General features: G+C 41.3%; 1 pseudogene; it reads left to right on the top strand.

The window, feature by feature from the left end:
- Window positions 1-837: 837 nt before the first annotated feature.
- Window positions 838-1,410, top strand: LOC136486320 (uncharacterized; annotated as a pseudogene).
- Window positions 1,411-18,957: the final 17,547 nt, after the last annotated feature.

Here is an 18,957-nt window from a genome sequence, read left to right as displayed (position 1 = left end):
ATAACCGGAAAGTAATAACTGATTACAGGAATCTTGGGATCATACATATCCTAACAGATCTCGTAGTATTTTCAGGATATCTTCCGGATGTCTTGCGGGAGGCGCCGAGCAGAGTCGTGCCCCGTAAGGCTTCGTTTTGTGGGCTGAGCCGCCCCTGGGGGTGCAGCCCATGTGTTCTGCCGTGGGTATCCGGGGTCGTACCCCCCACAGCATTGATCACAGTTATTTGCTTGTAATGAAAAGTATCATAAAGGAGAGGAACAAGCAAAGCATAAATGATTCTTCTAACCAACAATCCTCCAAAGGCCTTGCAGTTTCCCCACCACCTAACATTAAAAACCTTTCTTTCAGAATAATTTTTGGATCCTTATTAGTATGATCACAAGGGTTTGCGTACATGTGTTCATAGGGATGAGTGTGCGTGCGTGTTGTGAGCGTCTACGTTGTACTTCTTGTTTGTCATACTTATATATATATATATATATATTTGAGTTATTGTTGACAGTGGCTCCACTCTGAGGATCTTATGTAGATGGTCTTATGTAACATATGCCTTGAAGGTTTTATAGTTCATAAACGATGGCTAATGGGATTATGCTTATATTATTTCTGCAACTTTATGCTTAACTATTGTTACATGATCTTGTGAATATTCAGTTTCATGTGCAACCAACTTGTGTTTGCGGAGAAAGCTCTGTTTTTTTTTTAAGTTTAGAATTCATGCCGTCATTGTAACATCCATTGGCAATTGACTAGAAAGGACATCAAACAGCTTCAAGCTTTTTTTAAAAAAAAAAATCAAACTTCACTCTGAGGATCTACTAAATAACAATAATTTTGCAGGGTTCTCTCATTGAGATGACTGGCCCTAAGCGAGGTATCTCAATGCGTTCCTCTGTTCTGTTGGAGTTTGATATGAGGATCAAGAAAGGAGAGCAACAAGAAGATGATCTACAGCTAATTAATTGATGGAGTATCAGACTCCAGTGAGCTGATTACACCTTGCTGCCCATTCTCGAATCGCATTATTGGTGATTGTGGCGCAGTTGACATCACTTTAGCACTTGTTCACAGAGCAGTGGAGGCCACAATAGAAGTTGTCATATAAAAAGTGCATAGTGGTTTCAGTTTGTCTCTCAGTTCATTTGTTTTATCTGTGGGTTATATAAAGAAATTCAGCTCTTTCATGGCACTATTGGTGAGTCACGTGGCTTAAGAAGATTTGTGATTGCTGTAAAGATGGATACTTGGATGCATTTGAAGTTCAACATAAGTCAAAAAGGATCTAGGAAGGATCTTGAGAGCTATTGTTCCTTCAAAGCAAACAACCATGGATATGCCAGTCAACAAATAATGGTTCATCTTACCTCTATCTCAGCAAAGGTGACCTGGTCGACAGTGCCACTCTGAAGTCGGTGTATTTGTTTAATATTCAGTTTTTAGTTGGGCTATTAGTTAATTTTGCACGGGATAGATGCCTACTTCTCTGTTATGCATCTTCCCTGTTTCAATGAGTATCAGATAATGCTTTTCACATGATTTCGAAGCATGACTTACTCTTTCGTTATATGCTTTGTAAGCATCACAATGCTAGGTGTTTTTTTTTTGAATCGGACAATGCTAGGTGTTTATTTGGTGATTATGTCGGAAGCACTTGCTTGTCGCCCGATGGGTGAAAGATATCAAAGGTGCACTGGCAGTCCAAGTCATCCTGGATTGGAATACCTGAAAATCTGGGATTTGGTTGAGCAAGTTGTGTTTTCGAATCAGCCGGACTCCTTCATTTGGAAGTGGACTTTCGGATGGCCAGTACTCGGCAAAATCCGCCTACCAAGGACTCTTCGTGGGACAAACTTACCTGGTAGGCGCAAAACAGATATGGAAGACAAAGGCACCAAACAAATGCAAGTTTTTCTTCTGGCTTGTGCTACATGGTTGCTGTCTGAGACTGCAACGTCACGGTCTCCCCAATCATGGAAACTATACACTTTGCGACCAAGAGGCTGAAACGTTAAACCATAAACTACTGACTTGCGTGTACAGTAGAGGGACTAGGTTTAGGGGATGTCACGTGGGGGTGTCGCATGGGGTGTTCGAATACTAATAAAAAAGCTTTACTGACTTGCGAGACGAATTTATTAAACCTAATTAATCCATCATTAGCACATGCTTACTGTAGCACCATATTGTCAAATCATAGACTAATTAAGCTTAAAAAATTCGTCTCATAAAAAATAGTCTTCATTTGTGCATTTAGTTTCATAAATGATCTATATTTAATACTCTATACATATATCAAACATCAAATATGACAGTGGCTAAAATTTATAAGGTGAACCAAACACCCTTAGGTCTTTCGGCGCTTTTTGTTTTTCTGGTCTCGCCCCATCATCACAGGATTCCGCGGTCGATTGGTGGATCCGTAACTGCAATCCCTATCCAAGAAACGACAAATCTTCGACACATTAGTGATCCTCGTCACTTAGCGAAGATACTGGAGACAAGTTGGCCTTGTTTTTCTAGTCCTCTTTTATTCAATATTTTAATAAGAACCACTCCTAGAAAAATTTTGCAGATATGATCCTTTTGTCGTGGCCAGTCTGGCTGGCGTGATAAAATAATGCCGCCACGCCACATGTGTTGCACGGCAAGATCTGCCACGTTAGACAGCGTTTCTGACATGAAAAAAACCTTCACGTCACTCCTATTGGCGTGACAGTATTGTTTTGTCACACCACTAGAGTAGCGTGACAAGACTCAACCTTTAAAAAAGATCATAACTCTTCAATACGAGATCTCAATGAGATCTATAACTCTCTAGTTTTGAGTTTTTTCATTTGAGTAAATTAGGATCCTAAAAAAAAACAATATACAATTTCAACAGTATAATAATCGCGTACCAGCGTTTGTCGCTTTAATTTTTTTTATATGGTGTCAAATGAAGATATTTTTATATCAAAATTGTAGCTCACAATGAGATCTACATATTGATAATTTTGAGTTACATTTGAGGTTGTTAAGATGCTCGAGAAAATAATATAAAGTTTCAGCGGCATATAATCGTGTACCAGGGCCTATCGCCTCACTAAAATTATATTTTTATTTTATGGTGTCAAATGAAGATACTTTTTAAGTTATAGCTACCGACGAGACCAACAACTTTTTAGTTTTGAGGCCTTTCATTTGAGATCTTTAAGATGATGAAGAAAATAATACAAAATTTAAGGGACATATTAATTGTGTTCCAGAGCTTATCTTTTTAGAAAAATCATACCTTTCCATATTACATGAAAGGTGTAGCTCTCGATAAGATCTACATCTTTCATTTAAAAGGTATTTTTATGCAACATCAAATAAGAAAATACATGTTTTTTCTAGAAAGATAAGCTTTGGTATGTGATTAATATGCCCTTCAAATTTTGTATTATTTTCTTGAACATCTTAACGATCTCAAATGAAATGCCTAAGACTAATAAGTTGTTGACTCATTGATAGATACAACTTTAATATAAAAAGTGTCTTCATTTATAAAATTATATAGGGGCCTAGTCGGTAGAGCTCCATCTGATTCTGATTCTTCGTGGGAGCTGATTCTCTCAAAAAAGTGATTCTGTGGTTGAAAGTGATTCTCTTTGATTCTTTAGCATAAACTCTTAAAATCATGACGGAGAATCACTTCACAGAATCAGGAGAAGCTACTTTTTTCAGCTCCCAACCTCTTAGTTCCTTTCAGAGAATCACTTCACATAATCAGCAGAGAATCACTCCTCTCTGAAAAACTATTTGACAGAGCTCCTGCTAGATTCAGCAGAGAATCAACTCTAGGAGCTCACCTTCACAGGGCCTAGATGTAGCTATAGTTGGCTTCAGCACACACTTCCGGATTGGGGATCAATCACTAGTGTGGAAAATTAGGGGGTGCTCTAGATCTTGATAAGAAATAGTGCAAATTGTATTTAATGGAAAAGTTGTATATTTTTGTACACAACATAAATGGTAGGGAAGGACACTAACTTCTCCACTCGTCAGTTAAATATATCGCCATATGGGAGGAAAAAGGCAACGTGATGAGGTGTATGAACCTTCAAGCCTATCAAAAAGTGAGATGTGTTGTAGTATTTTTTTTACTAAAGTCTATTGTAACTTGTAAGATGTATTCCAAATGGTTATCTTTTCATGCATGTAACATATATATATGTTTGGTGTCACGTGCCAAACATTTGTAGACCGGCAGGCCAATCACGCACCACACATTTTGTTTATTAATGAAAAATGTTCTAACAATCATTGGACGGATCAAAAAGGATGCTAGTTCCTAGCTAGGGGACACCGATGTGCCTGGAGGATTTTGGGTGGCAGCAGCAGTAGGAGCCCTGGCATGACCCAATACCGTTGGAGCCTGGGCTGGTTTGGCTTATAAGTCATGGCTGAAAGTACTGTTGGCTGGTTTAGTGTGAGAGAAAAATACTGTTCGTTGGCTGATAAGCCATGGCTTATAAGCCAAATACGATCAAGCGAACAGGCTGTATGACGGCGCACATTCCACCGCACACCTTTTCTGTATAGGGACGTTCCACTACTTTTTCGCAGGCCGTTCAGAGCTTAACTTGAGTAGCGCCATCTTCAGCCGTAGCAAGGAGTGCAATCAGGAGCCATGTGACGGCGAAAACCAGAGTACCCTTGGAGCCTGTCTTGAGTAGCGCCATGAATCTAGCTAAGCTCTTGTACACTGAGAGATTAATGGTTTCTTGATGACCTTTCATGGTGCGGGGTCTTGCTTATATAGACCGGAGCCACAAGCAAATTAATCATGGCCGGTCAATTTCTACCATATTGAAACCAAAACATGATGGTACACACTTATCTGATATAGGTTTGCATTTATTCGCTGCTAACTAATGTATCATGTCTCTAGGTGCATTTTTTGGTTGCTAATATATACTCCTATATCAGTATGGCAGCATCAAATATGATCCTCATCCTAATCAATCAATCTTAGCAGTCCTGATCAGTATTGGTATTATGTCTCCTGGTGCATTTATTGGTTGCTAATGCTACTCCTATATCAGTATGGCAGCATTAAGGCCCCGTATGACAGGGCTCTAGCTTTGTTTTTTCGTGGCTCCTTACAAGGAGCTCTGCTGGCTTCTTGCAATGAGCCAGGAGGAGCCAGAGCCGTTTATGCCTAGAGGAGCTGAAGCCACATAAATGTTGCTTCTCATGACTCCTCACAAACCAAATACAAATTATTATAAAACTGCCATTAGAGCTATTTTTGCCAAATGTTTTTCAAAATGACTTTTGCTCCACCAGAGAAGCTGCACCATATGAGGAGTCAGAGCCAGAGCCCACCAAATAGACCCTAAATATATATGATCATGATCCTAATTAATCAATCTTAGCATTCCTAATCATAAGTATTTATTGAGAGTCCAAATTTCATATGCAAAACATCGGTAATGGATTATCATTCACTACTCAGAAATGCATAACACTCTTAGTATTATCACTTTCATCAAATTTGACAGCGATAAGTTATCACTATCTGTTTGTAAGGGGAATGACCATCACTATCGATTTTATAAATCCACCATCGGTGATAGCTTATTATCACTCTCAGTTGGAGTTAAAAACCGGCACTGATAGCATCGCTGTTGGATTTTAACACTTGCTAGCCAGCAGTGATCTGGACAATGGACCCAGGATTTGATCCAAGCCTTTGCCCGACCTGTTTTTTCCATGCCTCTCTTTCCCCCTACCCCTCAACTGATCTGCACCTCCCTCTCCCCGTTCTGGTGCAGCTCCTATCTTCCCTGCCCGCCTCACTAGCCCCCCTTGTACCCTCTCTGACGATGACAAACGTTGTGGGCACGCGGCGCGGTTGCTGCAGGAGTGGGGCGGGTGTGGCTATGGGTAGCACACTGCTCCATAGTTTCGGCGCACGGGCGGTGCAACGGAGGTGGTTGTGGGTGCAACAGAAACAAGGCAGGATGTGGCATATCACCCAATGACAGCGAGCACGGCAGTCTGCGACCTCGTAGCCATCAACGACAACTGCATGTGCCCGGTGGCGACATGGCGGTGCACGGGGTTGTGTTGGGCGCGGTGTGCAGGGTGGGCTAGTTATATATATTTTTATTTTGTGAAATAGGTAATACTGGTTTGTAGCTGTCAGCTCAACCGACAAAGATAGCTGATGCTACCATTGCTGCTTGTCCTCTGCTAGTTGCCATAACTGACAGTGATGGACTACTTGTGACTGGCAGTGTTTTGTGGTTTTGTTATAGTGATTACATATTACTAGTGAAGGTCAATTGCCAACTTGGCACACTACTATATAGATAATCTGTTCATCTTTTATAAATCTATGGAACTTATCTACAACTAATAAATTAATATAAAATCATATAGATGTAGCTATAGCTGGCTTCAGCGCACTCTACCGGACTGGGGATCAATCACTAGTGTGGAAAATTTGGGGGTGTGCTCCAGATCTTGGATAAGAAATAGTAGTGCAAATTGTATTTAATGGAGAAGCTGTAAATTTTTGTGCACAACTTAAATGGTAGGGAAACTAGGGTGTTTGGTTTGAGCCATTCCATCCTAGATGAGGTGGTGCATCATGAGTTCGTTCCTCAAATTCGGTGGAATGACTGAATTTCTCATACTAGTACTAATTATTAGCTAATGAGGAATAAGGTGATGATGCATCAACCTACTCTATTCCATAAACCAAACAAAAAAAGTGAGCAACAAGTAGACGATGGACTACCTTATTCCTCAAAAACCAAACACATTTGCCCTGGGGGAGGAAAAAGGCAATGAGAGCTGAGGTGTGTGAACCTTCAAGCGTATGATAAAAAATTGAGACTGAGTTGTATTTTGACCAAAGTCTGTTGTAAGATGTATTGCAAATGGTTATCTGGTATCTTGACATGCATGTAACACATATACTTGGAGCCAGGTGCCACACATTTGTAGACCGGCCGGCCAATCACGCTCCATGCATTTTGTTCATTATGAAAAATGTTCTAACAATCATTCGACAGATCAAAAAGGAAGCTAGTTCCTAGCTAGCTAGGGGACACCGATGTGTCTGGAGGATTTTGGGTGGCAGCAGCAGTAGGAACCGTTGCATGACCCGATACCGTTGAAGCCTATGACGGCGCACATTCCGTCGCACACCTTTTCTGTATTGGCTCCTTCCGCTACTTTTTCGCAGAGCCCTCCGAGCTTAGGCCATCTTCAGCCGTAGCAAGGAGTGCAATCTGGAGCCATGTGACAGCGAAAACCAGAGTACTCCTGGAGCTTGTCTTGAGTAGCGCCATGAATCTAGCTAGCTCTTCTGCACTGAGAGATTAATGGTTTCTTGATGCTCTTTCATGGTGCGGGATCCTTGCTTATATAGATCGGAGCCACAAGCAAATTAATCATTTTTTTTGAAAAATTACAAGCAAGTTAATCATGGCCAGTCAATTTCTACCATATTGAAACCAAAACGTTATGGTACACACTTATCTGATATAGGTTTGCATTTATCTGGTGCTAACTAATGCATTATGTCTCTAGCTGCATATTTATTGGTTGCTAATAGTACTCCTATATTAGTGTGGCAGCATTAAGGCCCTATTTGGTAGGGCTCCTGCTCCAGCTTCTCGCAGCTCCTTGTAAGAAGCCCCACCAAACAGCTATATAAAAAACGGCTCCTTGCAAGGAGCCGGAGCTGTTTTTTTAATAGAAATACGAGTCGTAGAAATGTGTTTTCTTTCGGCTCCTACTCATAAACCTATTGCAAATTAATTATAAAACTGTCACTGGAGCTATTTTAACTGAAAGGTTTTCAGAATGGCTTCAGTTCCACCAGAGAAGCTGCTCCACATGAGGAGCCAGAGCCCTAGTTAACGAGCCCTAAATATGATCCTCATCCTAATCAATTAATCTTAGCATTCCTGATCACAAATATTTATCCTGAGTACAAATTTCATATGCAAAACATTGGTAATGCATTATCATTCACTACTGAGAAATGCATGACACTCTTGGTACTATTACCGTCGGTTTCATGAAAATTAACAGTGATAAGTTATTGCTGTCTGTTTATAAGGGGAATGAATCTCACTATAGATTTTATAAATCCACCAAGCAATAGTGATAGCGTATTATCACTATCAGTTGGAGTTAAAAACCAGTATTGATAGTATCACTGTTGGATTTAACATTTCCTAGCCAGCATTGATTAGGACAATGGACCCAAAATTTGATCGAAGCCTTTGTCCGACCCATTCCCCCCCCCCCCCCCCCCTCTCTCTCTCTCTCTCTCTCTCTCTCTCTCTTCCCTCCCCCTCAACTGATCTGCTCCTCCCTCTCCCCTTCGCGGCTCAGCTTCCTAGCTCTCTTCTCTGTCGCGGTAGGTGCGGTGTGCATGATGGGCTAGTTATGTGTTTTTTTTTATTTTGTGAAATAGGTAGTACTGCTGGTTTCTAGCTCTGATAGCTCAACTGACAGAGATAGACGATGCTACCATTGCTGCTTGTCCTCTGCTAGTTGGCATAACTGACAGTGATGGAGTACCCGTGACTGGCAGTGTTCTGTGTGGTTTTGTTATAGTGATTACATGCTACTAGTGAAGATCAATTGCCAACTTGGCACGCAACTATACAAATAATCTGTTCATCTCTTATAAACCTACTCCTCAAAAGAACGAAAGTTTAGCATTTCTGCATTACCAGATCGCCCTGCCTCTGCGTTTTTTTGTCGCCAACTAGTGGACTTTCTGGTGCCTCTACACGCGCTGTCGTCCCACCCTCTTCGTGCTCCAAGGCCTCACCCCCACGATTTATCAATCTCCAAGAATCACACGAGATCAATCACATGACTTAGCTTGTTCATCTGCCTCACACAGATCATCCCTCGAGACGACGGCAGCGGCAGTTCAATGAGGAGGATATGGGTAGTGTGTGCCGTGTTGCCGAGAATGAGAGCAAAGCCGCAGCAATGAGGCCAATGGGACAAAACAATGCGACGAGGAGGATGACTCGGGCCGCGTTTGGTTAGGTTCCTGGAAAGTGCTTCCTCTGTTAAAGAGTAGAAAGCCATCCAAACGGGTGAAACCAAAAGCTAGTTTTTAGAAGTAGCTACTTTTATGTAGTACAATTTTCAGAGAACCTTGGACCTTGCTTTTGGCTTATTTCGACTTTTCAAAATTGGTGGAAATAGAAAATAAGGGGGTGCTCCAGATATTGGATAAGAAATAGTGCAAATTGTATTTAATGGAAAAGTTGTATATTTTTGTGCGCAACTTAAATGGTAGGGAAGGAAACTTCACCACTCGTTGGCTTAGGGTTTGTTTGGTTTTAGGAATGAGGTGGTCCATCTTCTTCTCACTTCTTACTTTTTATATTTGGTTGTAAAATGAAATGAGTTGATCCATCACCACCCCATTCATCACAAGCTAATAATTAGTATATGTATGAGGAATAAATTGATTCCACCAAAATTCAAGGGATATACTCATGATGCATCACCTCACGAAGCATGAGGTGACTCCACGAACCAAACATCCCATAAATATATTGCCACGGAGGAGGAAACGCAACGAGAGGTGTACGAACCTCAAGCCTATCAAAAATTGAGAATGTGTTGTATTTTTTATCAAAGTGTATTGTAAGATGTATTGCAAATGGTTATCTGGCATCTTGACATGCATGTAACAATCACGCACCATACATTTTCTTTATTAATGAAAAACATTCTGACAATCATACGGCGAATCATAATGGAAAGCTAGTTCCTAGCTAGGGGACACCGATGTGCCTAGAGGATTTTGGGTGGCAGCAGCAGTAGGAGCCCTGGCATGACCCGATACCGTTGGAGCCTAAGACGGCGCACATTCCGCCACACACCTGTTCTGTACAGGGACCTCTCGCTACTTTTTCGCAGGCCCCTCCGAGCTTAACTTGAGTAGCGCCATCTTCAGCCGTGGCAAGGAGTGCAATCAGGAGCCATGTGACGGCGAAAACCAGAGTACTCTTGGAGCTTGTCTTGAGTAGCACCATGAATATAGCTAAGCTCTTCTGCCCTGAGAGATTAATGGTTTCTTGGTCGATGCTCTTTTCATGGTCCGGGGTCCTTGCTTATATAGATGGGAACCACAAGCAAATTAATCATGGCCATTCAATTCCTACCATATTGAAGCCAAAACGTTATGGTACACACTTATCTCATAGTTTGCATTTATTCGCTGCTAGCTAATGCATCATATCTCTAGGTGCATTTATTGGTTGCTAATACTACTCCTATATCAGTATGGCAGCATCAAATATGATCATCATCCTAATCAATCAATCTTAGCATTCCTGATCACAAATATTGATCTAGAGTCCAAATTTCATATGCATTTATTGGTTGCTAATACTAGTCCTATATCACTATGGCAGAATTAAGGCCCCATTTTGCATGGCTCCACTCCCGTTTCTCGCGGCTCCTTACAAGGAGCTCTACTAATTGGCCATTAAAAATGGCTTCTTGCAATGACCCCAGAGGAGCCAGAGCCATTTATGTCTAGAGGAGCTGAAGCCACATAAACTTGGCTTCTCTTGACTTCTCCTCACAAGCCTAATACAAATTATTACAAAACTACCACTAGAGCTAATTTTGCCAAACGTTATTCAGAATGGCTTCAGCTCCACCAGAGAAGCTGCTCCATGTGAGAAGCAAGAGCCGGAGCCCCACCAAATGGACCCTAAATGTGATGCTGATCCTAATTAATCAGTCTTAGCATTCCTAATCACAAATATTTATCCAGAGTCCAAATTTCATATGCAAAACATTGGTAATAATACATTATCATTCACTAATCAGAAATGCATAACACTCTTAGTATTATCACTTTCATCAAATTTGACAGTGATAAGTTATCACTATCTGTTTATAAGGGGAATGAGCATCACTATCAATTTTATAAATCACCCAACCGTGATAGCTCATTATCACTATCAGTTGAAGTTAAAAACCGGCACTGATGGCATCACTGTTGGATTTTAACACTTGCTAACCGGTAGTGATCGGGACAATGGACCCATAATTTGATCCAAGCCTTTGCCCGACCCATTTTCCCGTACCTCTCTCTTTCCCCCTCCCCCTCAACTGATCTGTACCTCCCTCTCCACTTTGTGGTGCAGCTTCCTATCTTCCTTGTCCGCCTCACTAGCCCCCTTCTAGCCTCTGTCCTTCGACGATGACAAATGTTGTGGGCACACAGCACGGTTGCTGCAGGCCGGAGCGGGGCAGGTGGCAGTTGGAACTTGGAACTGCATGCATGGCGGTGGCGATGGTTGGCGCATGGTGTGGCTACGGGCGGCACACTGCTCTGTAGCTTCAATCCGGCGCATGGGCAGCGCAATGGAGGTGGCTGTGGGTGCAACAGAAACAAGGCGGGATGTGGCATAGCTCCCAATGACAGCGAGCATGGCAGTCCACGACCTAGTAGCCATCAACGAAAAGTGCGGCAGGTGGCGACATGGCGGTGCACGTGTAGTGGGCGTGGTGTGCAGGGTGGGCTAGTTCTATATTTTGTTTATTTTTGTGAAATAGGTATTACTGCTGGTTTGTAGCTGACAGCTCAACCGACAAAGATAGCCGATGCTACCATTGCTGCTTGTCCTCTGCTAGTTGGCACAACAGACAGTGAGGGAGTACTTATGACTGGCAGTGTTTTGTGGTTTTGTTGTTATAGTGATTACATGTTACTAGTGAAGGTCAATTGCCAACTTAGCACACTATTATAGAAATAATTTGTTCATATTTTATAAATCTACTAAAAAGAACGAAAGTTTAGTGTTTGTGCATTACCCGATCACCCAGCCTCAGTAGTTTTTTTTTGTTGCCAACTGGTGGACCCTCCGGTGCCTCTACACGCACTATTGTCCTGCCACTAGTAGAGAAACGAGTTGTACTCCCGGTTCTCACCCCCTTCAGTCCCGGTTTTGTAACCAGGAGCACGAATCCGGGATTAAAGGGCACCTCCTTTAGTCCCGGTTTCGCGTCCGGGACTAAAGGTACTAAAGGTCCACCTTTAGTCCCGGTTGGTAATACCAACCGGGGCTAAAGAGGCCTCCCAGCGTGGCCACGTGGGCCGGCCAACCGGGACTAAAGGTTTTATTTTTTTTCTTTTTTATTTGTTTCTATTTTCTTTTTCTTTTTTTTTTCTATTTTCAATTGACGATTCGTTCGCATTCTACGCTGCTACCGGGACTTTCATTTTTTTTGTTTCTATTTTCAATTGATGATTCGTTTTGGCTTTCGAATACGCATTCTACGCTGCTAGAATATACGTATTCTACATGTTTATAATGTACGAAAGACTTTTAGTCAAGGATGCAGCGGTACGATCTTATAGAACACATCCTGTTCAAGTAATATCGTGGTGCATGGCTCCGGAGCTGAGCTTTTAAGTTAGCTTTCACTCTTCTGAGCAAGCGAGGTGGTGCTAATAGGTGGGACTGGTCAGCAATTCCAGCATATTGCGTACTGGGCCGCTTCATTCTGGTATATGCTCTCTCCTATGTGTGGGCTTCAGGTGGAGTCGGCTCGTGTAAACGCCCGGGACTAAAAGACCTTTAGTCCCGGCTGGTAATACCAGCCGAGACTAAAGGTATACCTTTAGTCCCGGCTCATAATACCAGCTGGGACTAATTGATTTGGTCTAGGCTGCTGTAACGGTGGGGGCTGTGCTAGGCTGCTGTGCCGGTGGGAGCTCAGCTAGTGCCGGTCGTTCGGACCCATGCAACCGGGACTAAATTATGTGTGTGCGAAAAGGGTAGCCGTCGTTTACCTTCGTTCGGACCCATGCAAAAGGGTAACTGGGACTAAATTTGAATATGGTACCACACGTGAGGTAGCAAACTGGAGTACGGTTGTAGGCACTCTTCAGTAGTTTGGCTGCTGTAGTATATTCAGATACAAACACACACACCGCGACCACACACACGGCACACCTCGCACACACATAAAGACTGCCGGTTACAGTTTGAAGCTTTAGTCCCGGTTGGAGACAGCAACCGGGACTAAAGGTCCTTCTAGTTCCGGACGGAGCCTCCAGCTGGGAGTAGACTTTTACTCCCGGTTGGAGGGACCAACCGAAAGTAAAAGTTAACCTTTAGTCCCGGTTGGTAGCTCCAACCGGGACTAAAGGTCCCCTGCAGCAAAAGCCTACTGCAGTAGCCGTTGGGCAGGGACCTTTAGTCCCGGTTGGAGCTTCAAACCGGGACTAAAGGTCTCTCTAGTCCCGGGCGCGAAATATACCGGGACTAAAGCTAAATTTCGAGCTGGATCAAAGGTCGTTTCTCTACTAGTGTGCCCTCTTCGTGCTCCATGGCCTCGTCTCCTCGATCAATCAATCTCCAAGAATCATGCAAGATCAATCACATGACATGCTGCCTTTCTCGCCTTCCACCCTTCCTCTTCTTAAACAGCACTTGTTTATAGTTTATTTATTTAATCTTATCACTTGATTTGTATCTCAAAAAGTCAAATCCTCTTTTCGGTTAGGTGATATGAAGAGGAAAAAGATAATTCATAGTTTCTTTAAGCCTGTTGGTTCAAGTACTTATTCTATTAAAGCTGAAAATCTCAATGTGGAAACTCCTAATATGTGACGAGATGTAAGCTTTCTTTATATGTCAACTATGACTATTAAGATCGACAAACCCGGCCATGGAAGCTTCCTTACCTTTTACTTGCTTTTTATGCTGCCCCCTCTATCTCCAATTCCTGGCTCCGCCCTTGATGAGGAGGACAATGGCGGTATGCGTCGTGTTTTTTCGAAGGCAAAAACTTTGGGGATCCCCACAACACTAGTACGCATCGTGTTGCCAAGAAAGAGAGAAAAGTTGACAGCAGCAACAATGACGCCAGTGGGCCACAGTAGTGCGATGAGAAGGACGACTCAAACTGTGTTTGGTTTGGTCCTAGAAAGTGCTTCTGCTTCTGAGAAGTACAAAGCCAACCAAACAGGTGAAACTAGAAACCGTTTTTCTAGATGCAGCTACTTTTGTATAGCACAATCACTACTACAGAATTGGACATCACTGTCGGCCTCATCACTGCCAAATTTTAAAAAACCGGCAGTGATAGACAGTGATAGACCATCACTGCCGGTTTTTTTGCTAAAACCGGCAGTGATAGGACCAACCGACACTGATTTTCGGGTATTCACTGTCGGTTCATATCACTGTCGGTTTTAACCAAGAACTGGCAGTGATATTGGGTCATCACTACCGGTTTTAGCTAAAAACCGACAGTGATACTATCACTGTCGGTTCGTGGCTTGAACCGACAGTGATATGCTGCTAGAAAACTTCATAAGTTTCTCGTATGATGTCTGATGAAGACGAACTTTATATCAAAGTTATAGTACTCAACGAGATCTACAACTTTGTAGTTCAAACTTTTTTAATTTGAGATCATTTGGATGTCCAAATATTTTCATTTGAAATAATCTATCTAATGAAAATTATGTTTAATTTCTAAAATTTAAAATTTGAATTTTCCAAACGGTCTCAGATGGAGAAACGCCCAAAACAAAAGTTGTAGATCTCGAAAAGTTATGCAACTTTGTAGTTGAAAACTTTTTCATTTGAGATCATTTTCTACTTGAAAATACTATTTGAAATTAAAATTTGAAATTGTTAAAGAATTCTGATTTCTCTTTTTAATCTCTGGCTAAAACTTGTAACTAGTCTTTCTCCCTCATACTAACTTCAAATTTGATGATTGTTTTTTTCTAAAAATTTCTAAAATCATGTTCTATCAATTTATTGTGTTCTTACCACTATTATTTTATTCATTTTTTCATGTGACTGTGTTTTATCTATTTGAATTTGAATTTTAAAAAATGGCAACTTCAAACGTCAATTTGGAACACTAAATGATTTCAGCTGAAAAAATCATAAACATAGAAGTTGTAGAACTTATCAAGATCTACAACTTTTATTTTGGTCATTTATTGATCCGATAAAGTGGTAATAACATTCTTCACAAAATTTACATATCTCTCTTATAGTTTCATAAATAATAAGAGGGATATGTAACATTTGTGAACAATGTTACTACCACTACGTCGGATGAATAAATAATCAAATGACCAAAATAGAAGTTGTAGATCTCGGAAAGTTATGAAACTCTGTAGTTGACAACTTTTTGATTTGAAATCATTTTGTCACGGAAAATTACATTTGAATTTCTAAAATTTGAAATTTAAATTTTATAAACGATCTCGGATGGAGAAACTACCAAAATAAAAGTTGTACATCCCAAAAAGTTATCAAACTTTATAGTTGACAACTTTTTGATTTGAAACCATCTTCTCAAGGAAAACTATGTTTGAATTTTAAAAATTTTAAATTTGAATTTTTTAAACGACGTGGGATGGACAAACAGCAAAAACGAAATTTGTAGATCTCAAAAAGTTATGAAACTTTGTAGTTGGTAACTTTTTGATTTGGAATCATCTTGTCATGGAAAACTACGTTTAAATTTCTCAAATTTGAAATTTAAATTTTGTAAACGACCTCGGATGGAGAAACTACCAAAATGAAAGTTGTAGATCTCGAAAGGTTATAAAACTTTGTAGTTGGCAACTTTTTCATTTGAATTCGTTTAGGGTCCTAAATACTCATTTCAAAATTAGATGGACATAAAATGCGTAGGACGAAAATCTCATTTGGACACCATCAACTTGCAGGTGGAGTGGTTAGGGGCCGAAGACGTGAAGCAGGACGACAGGGGTTCGAGCGCCGATGGCTGCGAAGCACGCGTTTTTCGGGTAAAAAATCGCTTGACTTGTGACTTGCGACGCGCGACCGTGTGGCTGTCCAGTGGGGCCTCCCGGTATTAAAAAAATTCCCTATTTTTTCAATGAATTTTTTGGCTTTCCTAGAAACTACATCACTGCCGATTCACATCACTGTCGGTTCATAAGAACCGGCAGTGATGTCAATTCTACATCACTGCCGGTATACCACTGTCGGTTTAAAATCCGACAATGAAGGGGTTTTTTGAACCGGCAGTAATGTTAAGATCTGGCGTAGTGAATTTTCACAGTACCATAGATCCTATTTTGGCTTTCGGCTTTTCAAAATGGGTGAAAATAGAGATATTACACTGTTGTTTCAATGGAGATAGAGAGAGTGGTAGGCTTACAACGTTTTTAGAACCACGTAGCTCACAATAGTTTTTCACAGCTAAGAGCAGCTTTTTCACAGCTCATGGCTGAACCTGAACCAAACAAACCCTCAGACTTTGACGATGAGTGTCTCCGCCGCACCTGGCCGGGCTAGCAGGCAGGACTTGTGCCCTCTAGTCCTCTACGGTGAGACTACAGAATCTGTTCCTTTTGTTCCACATCGATTTCACTCCGTACACACGCAATCAAGCCCATCATTGAGGTCAACTGACTCTGATGTCGTCAATCTGTCTATTTTCGATTTTCCGCATGTTCCATCTGAGCTCTGGTTGGGACTGAGTAGCTGCGGGTGGGCCTTTGTGCCCCCGCCTTCACTGTCACTATCGGAGACCGGCTCTTTGCCGAGTGCCAGGTAGTTCGCCGAGTGTTATTTTTCGGGCACTCGGCAAAGACGCTTTTGCCGAGTGTTTTTTTTTTTGACACTCAGCAAAGAGGCAATTTGCCGAGTGTTTTTTTTAACACTCGGCAAAGAGTCTCTTTGCCGAGTGTTTTTTTTTGACACTCGGCAAAGAGCTTCTTTGCCGAGTGTTATTTTTTGACACTCGGCAAAGAAAATTTCAAAGCACATTTTGAAGCAGTAAATTAATTCAAATGAAAAAATTTTCAACTACAAAGTTGTATAACTCATCAAGATGTACAATGTTTGTTTTGGTCTTTTCTTCATACGACAAAGTGAAAATAAATTTGTTCACAAATCTAACATATCTCTCTTGTAGTTTATGAAACTACAAGAGAGATATATAAGATTTGTGAACAATGTTAGAACGACCATGTCGGATGAATAAATGAACAAACAACTAAAATAAACTTTGTAGATCTCGAAAAGTTATGAAACATTGTAGTTGACAACTTTTTGATTTGAAAACATCTTGTCATGCAAAACTGTGTTTGAATTTCAAAATTTTAAAATTCAAATTTTGTAAACGACCTCGGATGGAAAAACTTCCTAAACTAAAAGTGTAGATCTCGAAAAGTTATGAAACTTTGTAGTTTACAACTTTTTGATTTGAAAACATCTTGTCATGCAAAACTGTGTTTGAATTTCAAAATTTTAAAATTCAAATTTTGTAAACGATCTCGGATGGAAAAACTTCCTAAACTAAAAGTGTAGATCTCGAAAAGTTATGAAACTTTGTAGTTTACAACTTTTTGATTTGAAAACATCTTGTCATGCAAAACTGTGTTTGAATTTCAAAATTTTAAAATTCAAATTTTGTAAACGACCTCGGATGGAAAAACTTCCTAAACTAAAAGTGTAGATCTCGAAAAGTTATGAAATTTTGTAGTTTACAACTTTTTTATTTGAATTCGTTTAGGGCCTCAAATATGCAATTTACACTCGGTTTAGTATAATATATTGGGAACTAAAACAGAATCTAGACACAAGTGAGAGTGTGGTGTAGTGGTAGAGGAGGTACCCGCATAGTCTCGGGTTCGAATCACGTCGGCCGCGTAGCCATGAAATTCACGCGAAAAATGTCGTAGATGGGTGGGCGCTGGCCGGTGGGGGCCTCCATCGATAAAAAAAATTTCCATTTTTTTTGGGTAAAAATTCCTATTTTTTTCAGGTTTTTTTTCGGTTTCAAGTTTGCCGAGTGTCGGGCACTCGGCAAAGGCTTTGCCGAGTGCCCGATAAAAGACACTCGGCAAAGTTGGCTTTGCCGTCACTTTTTTTGGCGAGTGCTGTTCGCCGAGTGTTACACTCGGCGAACCATTTGCCGAGTGTTTTATGCCTTTTGCCGAGTGTTTCGGGCACTCGGCAAACTCAAGGAGTCCGGTAGTGTGTGGCCCACGGTGATGATAATATACTACACACACAGGAAAAACACTAGTGCAGTGAAGTCTGCATATCTAACTAGTACATCATCTTGGGGGGCGAGGGGGAATGAGAGGGGTACCAAGAACATTCGAGCCTATCAAAAAGTTGAGAATGTGTGTTGTATTTTGACCAAAGTCTATTGAAAGTTGTACTGCGAACAGATATGTGGCATCTTGACATGGATGTGTAACATACCTGGTACCACACATTTATAGACCAATCACACACCATACATTTTGTTTATTAATGAAAAATGTCAATTCAACAATCACACTATGGATCAAAAGCAAACTAGTTCTAGCTAGTGGACACCGATGTGTGCGGGGGATTTTGGTTGGCAGCAGCAGTAGGACCCCTTGCATGACCCAACACCATTGGAGCCTATGTCAGCGCACATTCCGCCGCACACCTTTTGTGTACAAGTGCCTTTCATTTTGGCGCAGACCTCTCGGTTCTCCGCTTCTTGGTTGCCAGCTGACGACATGGCCGTAGCAAGGAGTGCCATCAGCAGCCATGTGACGGTGAAAACAACCAGAGTACTCTTGGAGCTCATCTTGAGTAGCGCCATGAAGCTAGCTAGCTATGCTTCTCTACCGGGAGATTAATGGTTTCTTGATGCTCTTTCATGGTGTTGCCAAGAAGGAGAGAAAAGTTGACAGCAGCAACAATGACGCCAGTGGGCCACAGTAGTGCGATGAGGAGGATGACTCAAACTGTGTTTGGTTTGGTCCTAGAAAGTGCTTCTGCTGCTAAGAAGTACAAAGCCAACCAAACAGGTGAAACTAGAAACCGCTTTTCTAGATGCAGCTACTTTTGTATAGCACAATTTTCACAGTACCATAGATCCTATTTTGGCTTTCGGCTTTTCAAAATGGGTGAAAATAGAGATATTACA

The sequence above is a fragment of the Miscanthus floridulus genome, chromosome 10 (genome assembly GCF_019320115.1).
Source record: "Miscanthus floridulus cultivar M001 chromosome 10, ASM1932011v1, whole genome shotgun sequence".
Taxonomy (NCBI): domain Eukaryota; kingdom Viridiplantae; phylum Streptophyta; class Magnoliopsida; order Poales; family Poaceae; genus Miscanthus; species Miscanthus floridulus.
The sequence above is the reverse complement of the archived record's forward strand: the minus strand, read 5'-3'. Positions and strand labels throughout refer to the sequence as shown.